The following is an 18487-nucleotide window of genomic DNA, read 5'->3' on the forward strand; positions in this document are numbered from 1 at the left end:
CTACTAAAAATCGATGTTTTCTATAAGAAATAACATGACAATATATTATTATAATCGTACCTACATAAATCCTCACTCCATATAAGTGGTAATTAATCATTCTTTCTATATGTAACTTTTTCATCGTTATCCTGTTCCTCGATGTTCAAAAGCATGGCCCCCAAAAGGGGAGGGCTGACAGGGCTCTAGCCTACTTTATTTCAGAGCCATTACATATTATTTCGAATGTGTTAGTGCATTGCAATTTGATGTGATATGATGGTTGATATACTTAAATAATAATTCCCGTGTATAATTTAGGAAACACTACTTTTCACTTATCACACTGCCTTTAACCTCAGCGATAGGTAGGTGGGCCCGCCAAATATCCTGGCCTGGGGGCCCGCTTCAGGGTGTGTGGGGCCATGTTCAAAAGATCTCCTGCATTCCGCCGCCCACATTACTGAAAATATCGAGGGGCCCGTAGCGCCCTTCACATGGTCCAATAAGCGATTCATCGATTAGAGGAACTATTTCTACCGCATCGACCCTCGATGTTTCCGCTAACGACGAGACTCTCCAAATTAGCGTTCCTCTCAAATTCCTTTCTCAATAGTTTTGCTAGCGTTTTAAATGACAGATCTATTCGTAGCATTTCTCGCCAGTAACTTCAAATAGTCGCATCCAGCATGTGGCGTGAAATCTAGTGTTTTTTTTCATTTCGCGAAAAGCTTTATTTTTTTATATTTGATAAAATTAATAAGCGAAAGGCCTTCCAAAAATCCCCACATAAGCTACAATGCTACCCACAAAAGCTACAATGTTTTTTCTTTTTCGTGAAATCTAACATTTTTTCCTGTGAAATAATTGTTTCTTTCCACTGTGAACATTTTTAGGGACGTTTTTTTTTTCTCTAGATGCCTTTATGTATACCTCGCATTTACTATCGAGGTTTCTTAAGGACTTTGGCACGCAAACTACTCTACTTGATGCTAGTCAAATGAAAATTGTGCCGGCTGAGAGAATATGCCTTATTGAAAACTGTTCTTCTACCCGCATCGGGTATTGCTAATTTGAATTCGGCCAGGGCCTATGAAACCGCCTTGCAAAAACCCTGGAAAATTCTTAGTAGCGCAAGGCGGAGGTGATTCTGATGAATATTTTGTCGTATTCATTGGGAACTGAGGACTGCGATTTGTAGTCGAGTTTTTTCCCGTGGTAAAAGAAATGTCGCATAGGACTGATATTCTAAGTATATACTTATCATATCTTATATGATTGCAGTCACTGGATCTGAAAGGCATGAATCATCTTTACATGTCACCATTTATTATTTTTATTCTTTTTGTTACATCAATACAGAAATTAAAAAGCGCATCTCTTCCGGCCTCGTTTGCCATGGTCCCCGGAAGGTCTCGAATGTCCGCATCTGCCATCTGTAATAAAAAATTCAGGTTGTGCCGCTCCTTGCTAAAGATTTGACAATCTAGGAGTAAATGTAAGACGTCCTGGTCGCTTCCGTCGTCGCATGGACACTTTCCATCAGATGTTATTTTAAACCGGTGCAGGTATGCTCGCATGACTCCGTGACCTGTAAGAATCTGAGTCATCTCAAAACATAGCCCCTTATGCACCCTGACGTCTCGTGCTGCTAAAATTGAAGGTAAAAACTTTCGGGTCAACTCCCCTGTCGATGAGTTTATGTATCGTGAGTTCCATTCGTTTTTCAGGGACGTTATTATTAAGCAAAACACTGCTTCTGGTTATAAGTTATAATATGGCCAAAAAGCTGCAAAGCTCTCTGTAGATATATTATTATGATTCTGGTTCTCGTCCACTACGTATACATTCATCGTTTTTGCTCTAGTTCTAGGTAGATAGTGTCTTTTACGATCTTCATTCATATCATTATTAGGTACACCAGTTCTGAAACATGTTTAGCGAATAATAAATAATTATGTAGTAATTACTACACAGATTTATAAAACTTATAAAATAAGTTAGTCATCAAATTTTAACATTATTTCACGTGGTTACCGATAAATTAACAGAAAAATATTGTAAACGCCAATATCTCTTCACAACCTGCTGTTTTTATTGTTTCATTTACAGTATTGACAGTTAAATTACTGATGAAACTGATTATGTATAGGTAGTTTATGTTTAGTATGTGTGGGTCATTTATAAAGCCATAAACATAAATTTAATATACATAATAATTATTATTGTTAGAAGGTGACTATTCGAAAGTATTCTTTATTAATTAATGAAAATGCAAAAAATTGTCGGTGTGTGTCTGTCTGCAGTGTTTGCGGTCGAGAAACAATAATTTCAAATAGCACTTTTCGCACAAATGAAAACTATTTTTTGTCTGTATTGCAAGACCTGCTACATTTTATTTTCGTTTATTGACGTGCCACACGCTAAGGCTAAGTAAATTTATTGTACATTGAGAGTTTTTATGAAGTCTACAAACCGCCACATTTATTATAAATAATAACAGCGGGAAATTCGTACGTTTCGAACTTCATAAAAAATGATCACAACTTATATGACTAGATCCAGATCGTATTATTAGAAATTATTTCAAATATTGCATATTATAAACATCTTGTTTTCAGCATTCTAACCGATTTCTATATTTCATTAGTATAATATTATGCAACCCTACCTTAACTTAAAAGCGAAAAAGATACACAGGTATGCAAAAACTGACTTTCAAATGTTTTTATTTAACATGTTTTGCGGTAATATAACGCATGTTTGTGTAGGCACCTATTCATTTTATTTTCTCTATAGTTTCGTTTTACATGTCTTGTCAAATTTTTAAATAAGTATGTATTGATAAATTTTCACATGGCTAAACTTTCTTTTGCTGAATATTTTTACTGTTCATTGTTATCATGATATGTACGTAAACACATTATTTTCGTTACTTACAAAGATGATCATAAAATAAGGTGTGAATGTAATGTTCATAGTTTAATCTTAATACTTAGCCACTAACAATGCGAATAAATAAAAATAAAATACAAAGGCTGTCGTTTTCGTATTGGACAATGGCTGCGTTTATATACTATATTATTTGTCGCCACTTTCCTCCACATACATTCTTACCCAGTAGCGCACCCAGGGGGGGGGGGGCCAAGGGGCCTTGGCCCCCCCCAAAAACATTGAAATTGAAAGCCAATAGATTAGACAAATAAAAACACGGCAAAAAATGATTTTAAATTCTCCAGCACCCTCTAGAAAAATTTCTTAGATTTTAATTTCTAACACAAAAATTTCGAAACACTAATGTCGGGTTTTTTTAGAAACTCAATCTCTAATGGAAATGTCAAAAAATTATCGGTGTCCATCCGAATTCCGGAGTGGTGTACACCGAGTGCAATAGACAAAAGTGCGATAAACGAGAAATTAGGCTGTGTTCTGTTGGGTAGGTTTGTGTACCTATAAGTTAAATGCAATAATACTTTTTTTTCCATTTTCAATTAATATTTTGGAACTTCACTATTAAAAAACCCAAAATCGACGATACAAATTCGGCGAAAAGTACGACTACACCCACCACCATGGGCTGACAGGGCTACAGCCTGGGGGCCCGGGCTTAAGAGGGCCCGGCGTGGCGGCTCGTCTAATTGTGAGATAAACACACACCAGAAATTTGTTATATTATAAAAAAAATCGCATGTGGTGCTATACTACTTCAGTACTTCATCAAAATTAACATAAAAAATATGAAGTATGATGAAAATATGATATACGTAACTACATGATAATAATTCACGTGTATCTTTTTATATTACAATTATTTTTAGTGTTTCTATAAAAATAAAAATGGTTATTTATCCAATATCGAAGGGTCGAATGCTACTTGGCTACCACAAGAGAGGCTCGCGACCAGTGGTTCATAGTATGATAACGATCGATAATATGATATGAGGTCCGACAAATCAAGAATTCAAGGGAATTATTTAACAATATAGTTAAATCCACGGAATACCATTTGGGAACACTACTGTAGAACATCACATTCCCCTTAACCCTGGTGATGGGTAAGGGGGCCCGCCAAACATTCATGATGTGGGGGCCATGCCCACCACAGTCGGTGGTGGTGTAAATTAAAAAAAAACATTTTTTTCGGTGGAATTCAGCATAAATATTGTGGCTCTAGACCAGTGGTTCTTAACCGGTGCACCGCTGGCTTGTTGCAAGTGCATCGCGAAAATAGTGATAAAAACAGAAAAATCAGCGAAATAGCGAAAACCGAAAAAGTCCTTCATGAAATTATGAAAGCCGATGAAAGATCTAATGTGATTTCGATGTTGCCGAATCGATCGCACGCGTCTACCGTTGGCCTCACAGGTTTTCGTTTCATAAATGAAAACAAAATAGTGGATCAATATCTATGCTGCAAAGAACTCACCGAGCGTACGACATGACAAGATGTTTTTGATTCTATTTCTTCATATTTAGAAAAATCTAAAATATCATGGAGGAATTTGTATGGATGGTGCTCCGTCAATGTTAGGCTCATTAAAAGGATTTGTTACCCTCGCAAAGACAAGAAACCTGACACCACCCAAACATGAAAATTATCAGAATGATTTTAACCATTGAAATTGAAAACCAATAAACATTTGGGCTTAAACAAATAAAAACACTGGCAAAAAAATGATTTGTAATTCTCCAGCACCCTTTTTAGAACAATTTCTTAGATTTTAATTTCTAACACAAAAATTTCGAAACACTAATGTCAAGTTTTTTTAGAAACCCAATCCCTAATGGAACTGTCAAAAAAATTCTCGGTGTCCACTCGAATTCCGGAGTGGTGTAGGTCATGGATAGGGAGGGCTGACAGGGCTCTAGCCTGGGGGCCCGGGCTGTGGAGGGCCCGGCGGGTCTGGTTGACCAGATAAGTGAGATAAACACACATCACAAATAATTAGCTTTAATAGTAAAAAAGTCGCCTGCGGCGCCGCTATTATATTTCATAGCCATGAAAATTTTCAATTAATTATATAATTGTGCAATATATTTTTTGATTATTATGTGTCGATACTTGACAGCTTCATTATTAATGTGGATGTATTTAAAATCGCCAATAATTCACTGTGTAACTACCCTTAATTTCAACTAAAACACAATTTGAAAAACGTTAATGTAGTGTTTCACACTGCCTTTAATCTTAGCGGTAGGTAGGGGGCCCGCCAAATATCCTAGCCTGAGGGCCCGTTTCAGGATGTGGGGACCATGGTGTAGGTACACCGAGTGCAATAGACAACGAGAAATTAGGCTGTGAAGAAGAAAAAGAGCCTATGGGACTAATTTACTTTCTCCTCCTTGGCCCCCCCCCAATATTAAATCCTGGGTGCGCCACTGTTCTTACCACTTCTTACAATAATTTAATATCATTCATTTATTTTACAAATAATTTATTGTAGTGAATATCAGTAGCGACGACTGCCTGATGTAGGGAAGTAAGGTATTGGTAATTGAAAAAAGTGCAAACTTCGGTCATACTTACCACTTACCAGTACCTTACGCCCTTGCGGGACTTGAATTTATTATGTTTTGTCTTCGGAATTTTACCGATTATCATTCTTGCATTGAATAATGTAATTTTTTATTTATTAATTAACATTTTGTTCTTATTAATTCAAATGTATACTTACTACCCATATTTATTTTTATAGTGATTTTCTTTTTTTATATAAGTAGATAGGTACTTAATTTTCATTCACTATTTTCCATTATGATCAAATATCCAGGTCTCAAACCAAAAGTTAAACACATGAAGGATAAGACCACCATCAGATTGTCATTCCGATACAATTAACGTATTACAATCGTACCTACTGTTTTATTGTTCTGGTATGCCGTAAGCTCGTCAATAAAAGCTTCGTTCACACATACATTTTTCATATCATCGGTATGTTCCTTTATATTTTGAAGGTGTCGAGTGACATTGACATAATAATCAATATAATGTTTTATCGTAAATATTTCACTATAACATATGCACGATTAAATCATTATTTACGTCTGCATATTTACATTCTCACCAATTATTAAATCATAATATATTTAAATAAGTATACATAATAATATTAAATATCTTTTTAAAGTACCTATAAGTACCTAACGTCTATTTATTTTCGAATTCCGTGGCGTCCTGTTGTCCCGGTGCCAAATCGTCCTAGACCCTGGACAGTGACGTCCAAAATGGCGCCCTAGCCAGCGCCAAAATGCCGCCCCATTTTTATACAGTATTTTTTTTCATCCTTTCATGACTCCAATATCTAAGAAATATGTTGTATGGCTACATTACTAACAAAATAAATACCACTAAAATATACAAAATTAAATTTAGATATAAAAAGCGAATAAATACAAGTAATAAATAATTATGTTAGACACCCAAATCACCAGAAGTCTGAGGTTTTGATGCATATTTCTGACACATTTTCTTCATCTTCTTCTTCCACCCTGTCACGTCCCAACATTGGGGCATAGGGCAAGCACAAGTTGGCGCCACTTCCCTCGGTCCATCGCCAACTCCTGTGCCTCCCGTCATGTCAGACCTGCAGCACGTAGGTCGCTTTTGAGGCTGTGCCACAAGGGTACGAAGTGCTGCACTCTTTGACGGCATCCGGAATACGTGTCCCAGCCACGTAGCTCGTCTCTTCGTGATAACTTCAATCACCGAAGGCTGTTGTGTCTGCTCACGAACTCGGGTGTTTGTAACGCGGTCGTACCAATGTACCCCTAAGATTCGGCGGAGACATCGATTCTCAAAGCTCGAAAGCCGAGACTCTTGAAGCTTAATAAGACGCCATGTCTCACAGCCATACATGAGCACAGGTAGCACGCACGCGTTAAACAAACGACATTTGGTCCTCACAGAATACAGCCTTGACCTCCATGCGACTCCAAGCTGGTTGAACGCAGAGCCCGCCACACCCATGCGGATGCCAAGCTCACCAGAAATACCACCATCATCGGCAACCGTGGCACCCAAGTATTTGACACATTTTATTATGCTATTATTGTACAACATCTACCTAAACAAAATAATTATGAGTTATTTCTATAATATACGAGTACCTAATATACTAAATGATTATCCTAGATTTGCCGCCCTTCGAGTAACTGCTGCTCCCAAGCGATGCGCAATCTGTCTACCCCCACGAGACGTCAATGCCAATGGGAGGGTAGTTCTGCATCTTGAGAAAACAAACAATCGATATTCCCGATTTATAAGATAGTTTTCAGTAGGCACATGTCAACAACACTGCTTCGGGGAAAACACGTAGAAACAAAGAACTCTTCTAGCTTTTGTGGCAAAGTCCATTAGAAGTAGGATTTAGAGTATACCTACATAGGTATATTCAGAATGAAAGTCGGTCTAGGTATTCTCAGTAATCGTCATGAGTCTACTAGAAGGGTAGGTAGATACTTCATCAATCATTCCCAAGCTTTTAAATAAATCGATTATGAAACATGTCTAACAAAATGAGTGTTATATTGTGCACGTATACATAAAATACGTTTTATCAACACAATCTAGTTACCTATCTCATTTTGGAGCTGGAAATTAAGTGGGTGCTTTAATATTCGTTAGTTTACTCAATGAATTTGTTCGCAATGGCTTGCGAAAAAGCTCCCATTTGCCACCTTTTTATGAGTAGTAAAAATATGCAAATCTGGATGTTTCACGTAACCTGTTAACTCGTTTAGTGCTAACTCCGCGACTGGCGCGTTTGGAGCAGTTGGCCATTAGATGTAATTAATGTGTTATTTAAATGTGGTAATTAAAAGGTCAGCAGTGATTGTGTTAATATCTGCGATAATAAACACAGCAAATTATTTCGAAAGTTTAGGTTAGTTCGATATTTGCTTGGTGGTTATTATTGAACAATAATTGCATAATTTAAGAAAAGATTTTAATTAACACATTACTACCAAACAGCTACTTTGCCTACAAAATAATAAGTATTTTATAAAAAGTCAATTAATTGTCAATTTTTGTCATTATTTTTTTACCTCTGTCGAACCTGTGTCGGCATGGTCACCCAGATAGATATCGAGGAAATATCCTAACGCAAGAGAATTACTGTCCGATCAGAGCTTGTGATCGAGATTAAATTTCTCGTCTCAAAAATTCTCGAGACAAGTTGATTGTCTTTTCTTGAGATTTTTTTAGAAATTTCGAGATTCTCACCACTCGACAAATCGTTAACGATATATAATCTAGATAAGTAGAGAATTCTTACCTGGAACATATAAAAAATGAGATTCTAAGGCAGCCATGAAAAAATTAAAAAGTCTCTCGATTCTCGATGGAATTTGTTAGATTCGCAGACGATTGTTTTCCTGGAAAAGCCAAAACAAAACATTCGACTATGACTGGGTGGAATTTGTGTTTAAGAAGTACTTGGATAAAAATAAAAAAAAATCTCGAGAATTTTCAAGATCCGAGAAATCAATAAACCAATATAAAATTCTCTAGAATAAAAAAATATTCTTGTTTTCAATAATTCTCGAATCTCGAAAATTGCAAAAGTCGAGAAATCAAAACCTCTAAGTAATCCTAATAACTGGAATGTAGTATAGAAACAGTCCCGTGGGTATATAATTAAACGAATTAAAAATATATAGTCTATTTACTCATTAAATTGTATTAAATAAACTTGATACCTAACCGATATAGGTACATCGTGTACCTACCTAAATAAAAATACTACATCATAATATGATATTATGTAATCCTACCTTTTAGGGCTCAATTATTGCAGTTGGTTTATGACTAGTAAATGAGGTAGTTGAAATCAGTATTATGTGTTTATTAAAAAAAAAATCAAAATTATTGTTCAATTTATTGCAAGTTGAATAATAAAATTATTTTATTCGCTTCGCGGCATTCTAGCGAATGTATGTGCATATCCGCTAGCGGCTAGGCTAGGTGTTGATTTCCATTCGACTCACAACTCGCTGGAGTCGCTGGCGACCAGTGATGCCAACCGTACTATAATTATAGTACAATACTATAATTTTGATTTCGCGGAAAATGTTAAATACTATAATTTTACGCCAAATATACAAAAATACTATAATTTTAAAGGATTCAAGACGAAAAATGTTCCTGTACTATACATTTTTCAGAAATACTATAATTTTTACGCTTTTGTACTATAATCAGCATAGAAAAATATGGCAACACTGCTGGCGACGCTACTTGCCAACCGCCATTTTTGACGTCAGTCATTAGATTACCAGCGTTCTGGTTGCACGTATTGCTGTCTTGTTTTATGTTTTTTCTGAATAACATTCGATGTGTAAAAACTTTATTCGGTTACTCCTTATGGAATGTCGTATATCCAGCACACTCGCTGGTCAACCTGTTGCGTTAATCCTACAAAAATAATTTGAGGAACGTGTGCTGAACTCTTGGAATGCCGATAATATAGTCTCATCTCGCATCATTCATTATACCGGTTTGTTTTCGATCAGATTTGTTGTTGACGTTTCGTGTTTTTTTTATCATAGTGTTCAGCGTCGTTACGAGTGAATTGGTTTCTTAATTATAGTAATGGTCAGCATTAATTTGATTTTGTTTACACCGGAGAGAAGTGTTAAAGTGAATTTTAAAAGTTGTGCAAAATATACAAAATGCGCCAATACAAACATGTAAAAGAGAAGGGTGCACATTATGATTAGATTAGAACTTATCATTCAGTGCCTAATTTCGATTTGCGATAATAATATATCTGCCGATGTATATGGACATGTACAACGTTTATACTGCTTGAAATAAACGGATAAAGCCGTTCGCGAGATAGTTTCCTTATATGATTTGACAGGTCGCTCTCAGTCATAACTTCCGCTCGGCCCGCTTCGGACATCCGTTTAACAATATTCTGTTCACAAGTTGTTGAAGAAATTGTAGAAATGACTCGCTTCTGAGTTTATTTTTACCAAGTGACTGTCATGTGTAAGCAAACACTTCTAATCGAGTTGTACAATATACAAGTTTAGTGTAAAGTTTTCACAATACATTGTATGGATTCATGTGAAATTTTGTATGTAGTGGTTTAATTAAGTGGATTAACACCATCAAAGGAATCATCCTCATTGCCACCCAAGATTGTCATCATTCCTATCGCCAAGGTAAAATACTTCTTTCTATAATTACGTTACTTTTACGTTTCTTGTAGTTTATCAGCTGATATATCATGCAACGTTTACTCGAAAGTTACAGTATTTTTATGAATATTTTATATTATCTGCGTCATTACGGTAGTTATTGTATTGTTATAATATTATTATCTCGTTGTCGACGTACACATTTTGTCACCGTTTTTCTCACGATCCCTATTACTTACTCTTACTGCGTAAGAAAAGAATATTACCAACATTTATTATTATCTACACAACATAACCGGCAGTTATGTATGTACCTAGAATCTAGTTTGACATTTGAACACACAATATACCAAGCCAACTTTATGTAGGTAGGTACATCTAATAAATTAATCCAACAAATGCCCATAGAGGTACAGGTGTACTAAAACTATTAAAGGAACATAACGTATTTCCAATGACATTATTAATGTCATTGCGTATTTCCCATATATTTCGAGTTCTCTTACCAATCTCAAATAACTACGAAATAAGAAAGAAACCCTAGTTTACCAATAATTATTTACGAATCAAATATTCCATCAAAACAGCGCCGCACCGTTGTTAGGGCCACCCAGGCAACCGTCCGGAAAGCGCCGAGATTCAGGGGTCGCCAAAATAAATGTTGAAATTTTAAATGTTTTATATATAAGATTTTATTCTTTTTAACTACCTGAACTATCGTATAATTAACTACCTATTTGTACAACCATTGATTTACTATATAGGATAAGTCTTTAGCTAAATTCACATAGATTAGATGCATACACATTTTCTGACAGTTCGAAAAGCATTCGGAGTCATTCATTGGTCGGCCTGTTGCTTATTAAACGGTATGCAGCCAATGAGGTATCGAGTGTCTACTGATTATGGTTTTCAGCCAATGAGATGTTATATCAAGCTTACTCAAACTAATGGTGGGCAATGTACGATTCTCGTTTGTAAGAACGTCTCCATTAGAGCAGCGAAAAAATCAATCCTCATTGTGTACCTTCATACAACTCATAATTCTAAACTATTAACATCGTATCTATATGTTTACAGTCGATTCTCCAAAATTAATTTTTTTTTTAATGTAATAATATGTATTATATAATATCGAGGGCTTAGTGTCAAACAACACTATCTACAAAAGTGCAACTTTACAGGGGAGCCAAAAATCGTTATTTTAGATTCTTGTAACTCAGTAAGGGAAATGTTTATTTAAAACCGAATGTTAATATTTTATAATTTATTATGTATTGTACATTTATCTTGCTTATGATGATGTTAAAATTTATAGGGATAGTTTTAAAAAAATATGAAAACAAGGGTAACTTATGTAGTTAGCGTTAATCTTTACTGACGATTTAATAAGAAATTAGAAAAGATTGACATAACGTTGTTTGACTATCATGTAGCCATAAATGTAAAATAACGTTATCTCAAAAAAAAAACCTTTTTTGTAGATAACGTTGTCTGACTTTAAGCACTCGATATACAGTAGGTAGTTACCTATCCAAATACTGTTTACCCGAAGCGCCAAATACATCATCATTATTTTGCTCACTATGTTACTTATGTAATATTATAATATAGACCTCACCAGGTAAAGGTATCTTAAAGGTGCGTACCTAATATTATGTCTACAATTACTGGTTATCGGCAATTCGCTTAGCTACACAGGGGGTGGTATTGGGTACTAGAAAAGATACAATCTCACAAACACCTTCGCCCTACATAGAAACGCTATCAAAAATATATGAATATCCAGGCAGTGGGATCGTAATTCGAATTCACAAATCGCGATAATCCGATAATCGCCCCGCCATATTATTTCCATAAGTATTTATACCTATTAAGACATCATAATATACGTATATATAATTTATGCAGTGGCAGTGGTAGTAACACGAAAGTTAGCATGCACACTTTTAGCTAATATAGCTAAATTTCGTGTTAAAAGTAAACACGACTGCCAGAATGGAGTCGGCAATCATCACGTAACACCACATAATGTCTACCTATGTTTAGCAAATGTATTAGCCCTTATCTGTTTTATAAATTATAATATTAATATAAGTATGTACCTACCTATTATTATGACTCCCAAAACGATTTAAAAATATATTTTATGTTGCACGTATTCATAATATTTTTTTAATATTATTTATATTTAATCAATATTGTTTTTATAATTAGGTACATAATCCTATAATGATAATTTGTAAATAAACTTAATGATAACAGCAAGAGGCTGGTGAAGTAACGTTCCATGGAAACTGTAGTTAAAACCGACACTGCGAAGTAGTAACTTCATTGAATTTTCTTTTCCTATATTTTCACGAATGTATCGCAGGCAGCCCGAACACTGAAAATTGACTTGTTTAATGTAAGTATGTATTGAATTTAATGCAGGAATGTAGTATCGTTTGACACCTGCAGAAGTTTATAATGAAGTATGTTACAATATATTAAAAATATTATGCCTTCTGACATAATTTTTTCAATCGAAATAATGAGAAAGAAATATTATAAAGAAAAATATGTCATCTTTAGTCAATAGTATTCATCTATTAAATAATAGACAGTTAGGTAATTATCCACGTACTTAATTGATTTCCTAATATTATTTTGAAAATACCTGCATTAGGTAGGTACCTACTAACAGTTAAGAACCTTAGAATTCTTGGATAATAAAGATTCAGCCATAAACTTGTACCTAGAGCTTGTGATTTATCCACTTTTTTGTTTCTTGAAATTCGGGAGTTCTCGAATTCAAGAATATTTTTTTCTCGAAAATATTGACTGATTTGTTGGTTTCACGAAATCTCAAAAATTATCGATGCTGATTAGCTTATGGTGCTTCCTCGTCCACATTTTTTCTCTATTTGCTCATTGATTGTGTATGTTGACTAAAGTTACAATATGTTGCAGCACTATATCCCTTTTTCACTTGATCAACCTTTAATCTCTTGGATAACACGCTAATTTCTCGATACTCTAATCACATGATATGCTATTACCACACTGTAAGCATCTGTCAAACTATTATGAGAGTATCATTTGTTTTATTTCGCGACCTGATTAAAATAAACGATGCCTCAGATTTTTCAAATTATTACGTATTCTCCCTGTTTCGCTCTCTCTTTGTTCATACTTTTTCTCTCATGTGTTTGTTACAGATAATCCAAGACAATACGATTATTTATTTATTTCGGTAAGTAAATACTTGTAAGCTGAATAATATGTTTTATCTTTGTTGATTTTCACTGAGATTTGATGGGTGCGCAATTCTCATTGCAGTGATTGCAATATCATAATATCTTCCCGCCCTGTCAGATGTCAGTAATGATTACTGCAAAATTCACTACCTACACAACGTGGCAAATTGCACGTCCATCGTTTAAAACTGTCCAACAACATACGTTAAATACCTGAATTAAAATTCAAATGGCGAAGGCAGTGCATTCCTTTGATTAGATGACCTCAGAATCCCAAGGTGACGATGCACCTGCATTTGAACTTGGAAACTTAATCCATGCTTACCTGTTGTGTTGCCGTTTCAAGTTCCGGCACGTAAAGATGGTGTTGATAATGATATGTTTTTGGCGCATAAAAGATTTCACACTTGGCTCTCTTGTCCGCTTTAATTACATTTTCTACAATACGTTTGACGACAATGCAGCTAAAGATGTATTTAACATAGGAGATCATTAATTTAGTATAGTCGTACCTAGATAGCAATGGGGAAGACTGCCTGTTAAACAGCGGTAAAGGATTAAAACGAATGAAAAGAATAATACTTACTACGTATTTAGACAGTGATCACTCAGATCAGTATATTAAAAAAATATGTTTTCTCTATAATAATTTCAACTCAAAAATTTAAAAATGAACTAGAATATTAATATGTTTAATTTGATATTTCTTATTGGATAAATCCAAAGTGCGGCATAATTTCATTAATTACCATATCGCATACAATTAATATAGCATTTACGATTACAGAGCCAGTGCCTGCATAGTTTTTAAAGGTGTCGCTATTTATCACACTATGATTTCATTCCGTACAGATGGAATAGTAAATCAAATAGCGCTATTCGTTGAAATTTGGCATATAGGTAGGCAAGTATGTGTTTAGAAAATTCTCGTATTTAGACGTTAAATATCTTAGTAGGTATCGAATCTTCGCAATTGCTAGATAACGATGTACCAATTAATAATTGCATTTAAAATTGTTATGCAGCTACTGCTATATGTGTGTTATATAGGTACTTAATTGAATTTGGTACGTGGACAATTATGTATGTACCAACAATATGCTTCTTTTATTACTATTGTCTTGATTTTGAAGGTCACAGTGAGGACGTATCTCAACAGATTTCTCCATGGCGTGGTACTTAGCCACCGGCTTTTGCTATGGAATACTTGTCTTCTCATTCTGCGTTTAATACGACTAACAGTCAAAATACTTGAAATTCTAACTAGATTAGTAATAGGTACTTATAATTTACGAAGGAATGAATGACTGATGACGAAAATTGATTTTTAGAGCGCATCCAACATCGCAACTTCGCAAAGTCTCCTCTCCCATTCAGATTTCAATTTCAAAACAAGAGTAGGTACAGCACTGTAAGTGCTTGCTGTCAGTTGTTGAGAACTTGTTTATTTTGTAAAACTACATACTTAATTATTGCGATGTTAATGAATGTTGTAATAAAACTAAAATAGCAGTAAACAGTCCACTGTTGAGGTCCCGTTGGCTCGTCGAATTATATTTACATGATTTTTCAATCAATACAATATGCATGTATGTTTTTTTTTATATCTGGTTATTCTCAACCATATTCCGCGTAGCCAGAGTGTCCCGATATATTATTATAATATGTCGTCCGCGAAATATCGCAAAGGCTTGCGAAAAAAATACGGTTTATAACTGTTTTGATGTATGTATTAGGTAGGAGTTGAGATGTCATTAAGATCAGGATTGAGATGGCAAAGGACTCTGCCAACCAAAAAAGGGTGGGAATCTTTTATCCGGATTCAGTGCATACTCGTTTACATTGTTCTTCCGTTCCTAGCACCTACTTCCACCTCCTAAATAGGGGATGAGAGAATGACCTACAACCACACTTAACACAATAATACCGATTTAAGTACTTATGGTGTGACTATTTTTCTCCTATAAGTAATCTGTGGACAAACTTCTTACACGATTCGCTTCCACGTTCCTGAACATTCTTCGGTGAAGCATTTAGGAAAGATGCTTCATCTCTTTCATTTGGTTCTCCCAGCAGGAGTCCATCGTCAGTCCCTTCATCCGGCGACGATTGTTTTCGATCTTACCAATGTTGTCTCCGTTTTTTTCTCTGTTGAACTAGTTGCCTCTTTAGGTGAGTAAGTTTATTATAACAAAATTGGTAGTAGGTACCAACCTATCTAACCAATCAAAAATATTTTTCAGTCGGTCGAATGTTGACAGTGTTGTTTGTTGAATTAATTTCAATTGTCAATTATGAATAAGTACATTAGCAACTTCAAATATTTACCAACGGTTGATACATTCACGCGAAACACATTTTTCATACAGAAAAAAACAAATAAGTACCTACTTACCGACTTAGTCATCAATTTAGTCAATAATTTGCTATGACTAATGGGAATGCGTATTATATAATAATATGGACATAGTTAATCATGCTCTGGATTTAAAAAATATATACTTATATGTAAAGCCCCTGGATACTTAGGGGTCCGTCTATAAAAATAATGATATCCGTTCATTCGTTCAAAGTAATCGATTTCAATAAGTATTCTAATTTTATTCTTTAAAAAATCCATTTAATGTTAGAAACACAATCATATTACGTCACGTGAGCTCACATGATATAACTACCAGAACAATCAAAAATAAAAACTCACAACTTACAAAATTTTGTGTCAATTAGACTAACACTGCGTGACTCGAAATGTGAAAATTTTCAGAATATAAAAAAACTTTCTATCGCGCATGTGGAGACCTCAGTGTGGTTCTGATACATTTTGGCAGATTTTTCTAACTGACCCATTGATGTGTAATATCAATGAACTGACCCTATTCGTTTTCGATTCAAAATGTGCTACGCCATGGGAACATCTGTCTGGTAACATTTGAAATAAGTACTAAGTAAAACAACATTATACTCTTTTGCCCATGGCGCGAACTTACCGTGAGCTCACGTGACTTGATCACAATGTGTTTATATCAGTATATTTTGTTGGTTTTGTAATGTCACATGATCTACACCCCCTTCGTTTCTAATCAACACATTATATCAGACCGTCTCCTACACCCCACCCCTTACGTCACATATTATGAACGATCCATTATTAATTAATGTCTCTTCACTCGAATGGTGTGCCATCACAATATGTAAACGATCCTATATTAATTAATGCAATGTCTTTCCACACCAATAATTTACATTTAAAATCATTAAAGTATATATAGATAATATAGACATACCTAAAAATGTATAACTATTAAGTAGTCATGTAATTAAGTAGTTAACTTATATTAGTTATGAGTAGGTACCTACTTAGGTACTTATTCATCGTGAAAAACATCATTCCATAAATTACATTCGGCTACAATTTTCTTCAGTTTACACATGTGTTCAGCATAATATGGTTTGTTATATTTTTGTCTAAATATAGCAGACCTTGAATATTTTTTTGATAAAATGTCTTCATCCAAAGTTATGAATGATATCAATAAAAGTGTCATACATTTTCTACAGGGTAAATCAGGTGAATATTTAACTAGTAGATATAAAATTGATCCTCAGATAATTTCATCTTGAATGTAGAAAGAAGTAAAGTGAGATTCGATATTCAAAAAACTATCGATACGTTTTTTATTTATATCGTTATTTTGAATGCCTCGATTCCAGTGCGGTTCTTCAACGTTTCGATCGTTTTTCATATCACCGATATTTTCTAAGACAATTCATTTGTCTATAATACATATTGCACCAGTGGTACCTACATACATGTCTCTAAACGAGTCTTTAGTAAAATTAACCCCAGCAACATACACTTATAAATCAAAATGACCACGTACAACTCTAATGTGTGAGAATTCTTTGGCTGGCAGTAATTGAAAATTGTTAGCAAAAACAGAAGAAAGCTCGTATCGAAATTTCTAAATCGTAATCTGTTCGTATGACAGGTATTGCACGCTTTTACAACTAGTTATAGAATAAGTGAAAATGAGTAGGTACCTGCATACGTTATCGCAGCTTGCGCTCGTATGCACGCATGTTCAGGTGTTTTAGCATTATAGCCATACCGGTTGGCCCATTTTCCGATTGCGAGTTTTTATAATATGCATTTTGATGCAGATAAAACATGCTTGGCCATCGCGCGATGTCTGATGAGTAATAAAAAAAACTTTTATTAACTGTGTGTTTTAATATTATTTTCTTAATGTGTTTTTTCTAATACGCCAGAAATTTTATTTATTCGATCGAATCGATGTTAACAGAACAGGATTTTTGATTTTTAAATTTACGTCAAAATTAAATTATCCATTACGTTTTACGACACGCACGTCTTGAACAAACCTACATGTACTATTAATTATTAATTCGTACTTATAAATTAATATTAACTGAGTAACACTTTTTTATTAACCTGATTGCATAATAGTAAATTTTACGTTGCGCCTTTTTCGATTAATCATTCTTAAACCAGTGACATATTTACTTACTGAGATCTTCAGTCGTTGTCGATATCCACCCAATATTTATATATTATTAAGTATACATTTATACAATTTAAACACATACCTGGTTTGTGTAATATTTTTTTTCATCAAACCTTTTCTTATGCCCAAAAAAGAGGAAAACAAAACTAATCAAAAACACCGTTATCTATATAAAACTTCTGAAACCCTTATTTAATAGAGTATTTAGTAAATTAGTATGTGTGTAAACTACTTATATAAAAATAGATGCTCAGCGTCAAGCTATTTTACTTGTACAGTATTTTATTTATATTTAACAGCTTAAAATGGACTGCTGGGGTCAATTGATAAATTAAGATCAGTTTTGACAGACTGAAGTGTGCGGTAATGTATTTTTTTAATTTAAAAGCAATATAACTACTCCACCAATTACCATACGAATAATAAAAAAAAAAAACAAGACTCCGGAAGGGTAGGGGGAGGAATCACGGGAGATAGGAGTGGAATGTTTTTGGTGGGGGGATTGTTCCAGGATGAACACTGTTTTGGTGAACTAATTTATTGAGGCACAGTAGAAATTATAAGTTTGATTACACAGCGTGTGCTCGGGAAGTATTT

The 18487-nt window shown here is 34.4% G+C and overlaps 1 protein-coding gene across 1 annotated transcript in view; it reads left to right on the forward strand.

The window, feature by feature from the left end:
- The first annotated feature begins 9241 nt into the window (after nucleotides 1-9241).
- Nucleotides 9242-18487, forward strand: part of LOC147072338 (rho GTPase-activating protein conundrum-like) — a 70642-nt gene continuing 61396 nt past the window's right edge. Inside the window, exon 1 of the mRNA XM_085947460.1 lies at nucleotides 9242-10149. The gene's annotated coding sequence lies outside the window, so the exon portion shown is untranslated. The remainder of the gene's footprint in view (nucleotides 10150-18487) is intronic.

The sequence above is a fragment of the Rhyacophila brunnea genome, unplaced genomic scaffold, assembly GCF_057557595.1.
Source record: "Rhyacophila brunnea isolate RB1 unplaced genomic scaffold, BYU_Rbru_1.0 scaffold_2, whole genome shotgun sequence".
NCBI lineage: Eukaryota > Metazoa > Arthropoda > Insecta > Trichoptera > Rhyacophilidae > Rhyacophila > Rhyacophila brunnea.